The following is a 5,416-nucleotide window of genomic DNA, read 5'->3' on the forward strand; positions in this document are numbered from 1 at the left end:
TTTGAATAAGGAAGTGCCCCCTGCACCCAAAATAAGGTTTGGACCCCCACACTTCATACACCCCCATCTTCAGCAGACCCTCCCCTTCGAGGGGACACATTCTGTGTGCTGGTCCAAAGCGCGGTTCCGGTGCCAGTTGCTCCAAAGTGCAGTGCCCCCAGTATATCTCCTTTGAAATGCAGGCCTCGGGGAAGCTTTGGAGGCTGAACTCCACAGCATTGTACCCCACTGCGTTCCCTGTCCTCCCCAGGCTCCACCCCCAAATCCCCTGGAGTTTCCCAACCTGGAGGTAGCAGCCCTACCCCCCATCCCCCATTGGTGGCCAGGGAGGGCCTGGCAACCATACTCTCACACGAGGCTGGGTGGTCCATTCCTTGCATTCACAGCTGAGGCACACTCTTAGCCAGACCCTCATTTTCACTCACCTTGCCACTGGTGGCTGAGACTATTGGCCTCTGCTGTCACTTTTGCCAGTATCCCTTTGAAGGGGATGCCCAGCATCAAAGAGATGCCACGTATCATTCAGCTGGGTGGAAGCCGGCATTGCAGAGGTGGTACAGCTGTTGGGGCCCACACCAGCCTGAGGAACGGAGTCAGGGCCACATCCATCTGATGCTGGGGTGAGTTCTGGGGCATTGCCAAAGGTGGGGGAAAGTCCAATGACTCCGAAGACCAGGTCATCAAAAATTCCAAAATCCAGGCAAGCCCAATCTGGTCAGATCAAGGAAGCCATGACTTCCAGGTGCACACACAGTCAGCCACCAGAGGTCGCCATGACTTCCTGGTGCACACACAGTCAGTCACCAGAGGTCGCCATGACTTCCAGTTGCACACACAGTCAGTCACCGGGGTCGCCATGACTTCCAGCTGTACACACAGACAGTCACCATATCACCAGGGTCTCCATGACTTCCAGGTGCACACACAGTCAGCCACCAGGGGTCGCCATGACTTCCAGGTGCACACACAGTCAGCCACCAGAGGTGACCATGACTTCCAGGTGAACACACAGTCTGTCACCAGAGGTCGCCATGACTTCCAGGTGCACACACAGTCAGTCACCAGGAGTCGCCATGACTTCCAGGTGCACACACATTCATCACCAGGGTCGCTATGACTTTCAGGTGCACACACAGTCAGTCACCAGGAGTCGCCATGACTTCCAGGTGCACACACATTCATCACCAGGGTCGCTATGACTTTCAGGTGCACACACAGTCAGTCACCAGGAGTCGCCATGACTTCCAGGTGCACACACATTCATCACCAGGGTCGCTATGACTTTCAGGTGCACACACAGTCAGTCACCAGGAGTCGCCATGACTTCCAGGTGCACACACATTCATCACCAGGGTCGCTATGACTTTCAGGTGCACACACAGTCAGTCACCAGGAGTCGCCATGACTTCCAGGTGCACACACATTCATCACCAGGGTCGCTATGACTTTCAGGTGCACACACAGTCAGTCACCAGGAGTCGCCATGACTTCCAGGTGCACACACATTCATCACCAGGGTCGCTATGACTTTCAGGTGCACACACAGTCAGTCACCAGGAGTCGCCATGACTTCCAGGTGCACACACACTCAGATGCGTGCCTGTACACACACACATATTTAAAAAATGCCCCAAAAATCCAAAATCCAGGAAGGACTTTGGAGAGAGAACTTGGGCATGATCTTTACACAAGGGACAGTTTTGCCAAGCCTTTTCTTCTTCCACCAAAGGGTGGTGAATGCTGCTTCAAAGTGGAGACATTTCCAAGGATTCTCTGAACCAAATACTTGGCCACCAGCATTGCATCTGATGTGTTCTTGTTGACTGGAAGTGGTGTCAAGTTGAATTCCCAGTGCTGTTTACATCTGCAGTCTTTGCCTTCAGATGTGGCTGAGGGTGTTGACAATGGCACCATTGTTTGTGAATTACTAATTTGCTATTAGGTATTTATGCCTTTAATGCTGTGTCGCTCATTGATGTAGCTTGTTGCTGCTTGATTAGGTGTCACATTTGCCTAAGCAGTGAAAACAAAACATCTGCTTCAATTTCACTTGTTTTCACAGCACATTGAGCAGAGTCAACGCTGGCAAAGGGAACGGAACAAAGTCGGAGCTGATGAAGCGGACGTAACGAAACAAAAGGAGTGGGTTATTCAATCCGGGGAGTTCTCCACGGCTGAAGTGGGCCTTTCAATATTTCTCAAAGGAAACAAAGAATCGTATCTGAATGTAAGGCTGAGAGGGCACGCTCTACAAAAGTTCATTTTGCACAGCTCTGAGCTTGGCCCCCGTGACAGCAGACAGATGAACCCTAGCAAATGCAAAGCGTGCTTAATTTCGGCTCCTAGACAGCCTGCCCACCAGGCAGCCATCACCAATGCTGCTGTGACTGAATTGAGAGCATTTGAAAACCTTCCAGCCAACTGACAGAGGGCAGCGGGACTCTGGCTACCCAACAGGGGCTGTTGAACACAGGAAGCTCTTTTGTAATAGCTAAAGGTAAAGGTTTCCCTTGCTCGAAAGACAGTTGCATCCAACTCTAGGGGGCGGTGCTCATCTCCGTTTCCAAGACGAAGAGCCAGCACTGTCCAAAGACTTCTACATGGTCACGTGGCCGACATGAATAAACGCCGAGGCTCACAGAACGCTGTTACCTTCCCACCGAACTGGTACCTGTTTATCTACTTGCAATTTCTTGTTTTCAAACTGCCAGGTTGGCAGGAGCTGGGGCCAGAGACAGGAGCTCACTCCGTCATGCAGCACTTGGGTCTCGAACTGCCAAACTACAGACCTTCCAGTCTGCAGCTCAGCGTCTTAACCTCTGAGCCACTGTGGCCATTCCTTTATAATAGCCCACTGAAAATGACATTGCACTGGTAATCAGTAAATGTGGAGGTGCAGCAGAAGGGTTCTGACATCGCCCCATCCCCTGCCTATGTACAATTGCTAGCTTGGCCCCTTCTCCACTCACACAGAGTGCCTACCACCCTCTACAACCTTTCTGTCTCATGTTCAAGGTTACAAGTATTGTGTGCAGTTCTTGGAGGCTTGCCTTCGAAAAGGATGTGGACAGAATGGAGCGGGTGCAGAGGAGAGTGACGAGGATGATCAGAGGCCTGGAGACCAAGCCCTACAAGGAAAGGCTGAGGGACTTGTGAATGTTCAGTCTGGAGAAGAGGAGGCTGAGGGGGGACATGATTGCTCTCTTGAAGTATCTGAAGGGCTGTCACTTAGAGGAGGGCAGGGAGCTGCTCCTGTTGGCAGCAGAGGATAATAGGACTTGCAATATGGGTTGAAATTAAGGGCAGGAAGGTACCAGCTGTATCTTAGGAAAAACATTTTGACAATAACAATTGTTGCAGCAGTGGAACTGGCTGCCTGGGGAGGTGGTCTTTAAGCAGCGGCTGGACAAACCCTTGTCAGGGATGCTCCAGGCGGATCCTGCATTGAGCAGGGGGTTGGACTAGATGGCCTGTATGGCCCCTTCCAACTCTGTGATTCTAAGTAGGTCAAGCACTCACACCGTCACTACCCTTCCTGTCTAAAATGTGAGTACTCACTCACAGAGTCCTCAGCAGACTGGGTAGCCCTGCCTCCATTTTATAAACACCCACACCCAAACACCACACAGAGTTATTGGGATTAGGAGCTCAAACACTCTTCCATTCATACACTACCACCATTGATTCATATCCATATATATATATATATACACACACACACACACACACGTGTGTGTGTGTGTGTGTGTATAGACTGAGATTGTCCCTTCTGGCAACTGGTGAGGGATGGAGGGGGACTTACTAGGAGCAGGAGGGGAGCTGAGGTGACATTGCCAGCAATGTGGCTACATCACTTCTGGAAGTGACGCTCTGGTGTTTGGCCAAAAACTCTATGGTAAAAATGGCTTCTGCCATAGAATTTTTGCCCAAATACCAGAGTGTCACCCAGATATCACCGACATAAGAACATAAGAGAAGCCAATGTTGGATCAGGCCAATGTCCCATCCAGTGCAACACTGTCACACAGTGGCCAAAAATACCAGGTGCCAAAAATGATGATGATGCCACTTCTGGTGCACGCCAGAAGTGACATCGCCACATTGCTGGTGATATACCTCGGGTCTCCCTCTCTCTCCTGGTAACAGTACTGCAGGGCCTGCAAGACAAAGCTCTTCTGCCAGGCCTTCAATCAGGAGCCGCCCATCGCCCATTACCAATACCAACACCGCCCACCACTGATGTCATCATCTGCGTGGTGTAGGTTGGCCCTTCAGGAGACCGAGATACAGCATTGCAGGAGGCCGAAATATCGTTAAATCAGGGCCCAAGTATGTCTGCACGCCATCTCTAACTGAGTGAAGAAAGAAGATCACTACGAGCACTTTCTGGTATCAATTGTATCTAAGTTAATTGTATAATTGTTTTATCTTGTTTTTAACTGTTTTATCTTGGCACGTGGTGCCGCTGACTGTTAGCCGTCCTGGGCCTGCTCGTGGGGAGGGCGGGATATAAATCTAATAAACAAACAAACAAACAAACATCCCTGCCAGCCAGCTGATCAGAGGCAGGGGGCAGGGCCTGGTGGTAGGGGACTCTCATCTGTACCAGGGGGTCTGGTCACAACCCTAATCTTCATTCCTATGTGTGTCTTTGTTTCTTTCCCTGAGACACACAGCCCCCAGGGTTAAACAAACAAGGAGTTAACTTTTTATTTATGGTTTGAGCATGACAATGAAGAAAGTAAGGATGAGGTTACGACATTTCTTTTCCCTTGAACAGGTGAATTGTTCCCCTGTTCCAGCATTTGGGAACTTTTGTTACAGATTGACTTTTCTTTCCAGTTAGCTTTAAACTGCCCTTTGCCTCCACTTCACTCTAGTCAGACATACTCTTTATTCTCCAGCTCCCTCACTCGAAAGCCCTCTTAACTGCTGTTTTCCTACTGCCCCTCACTAACATTCTGTCCGGTCTCATTGGGCACTCTTAGGGAGAGGCGGAAGAGAAGCCATGTTGGATCAGGCCAGTGGCCCATCCAGTCTGACACTCTGTGTCAGACAGTGCCCAAAACCCAGATACCATCAAAGGTCCACTAGCGGGGCCAAAACTCCAGAAGCCCTCCCACTGTTGCCCCCCAAGTACCAAGAATACAGAGCATCATTGCTCCAGACAGAGAGTTCCATACACCTTGTGGCTAATAGCCACTATTGGACCTCTGCTGCATATGTTTATCCAACCCCCTCTTGAAGCTGTCCATGCTTGTAACTGCCACCACTTCTTGCGGCAGTGAATTCCACATGTTCATTACTCTTTGGGTGAAGAAGTCATTTTTTTCTGTACTAAGCCTACTGTTCATTAATTTCATTGAAGGCCCATGAGTTCTTGTACTGTGAAAAAGGGAGAAATGTACTTCTTTCT

The sequence above is a fragment of the Gekko japonicus genome, unplaced genomic scaffold (assembly GCF_001447785.1).
Source record: "Gekko japonicus isolate JY-2015 unplaced genomic scaffold, Gekko_japonicus_V1.1 scaffold2171, whole genome shotgun sequence".
NCBI lineage: Eukaryota > Metazoa > Chordata > Lepidosauria > Squamata > Gekkonidae > Gekko > Gekko japonicus.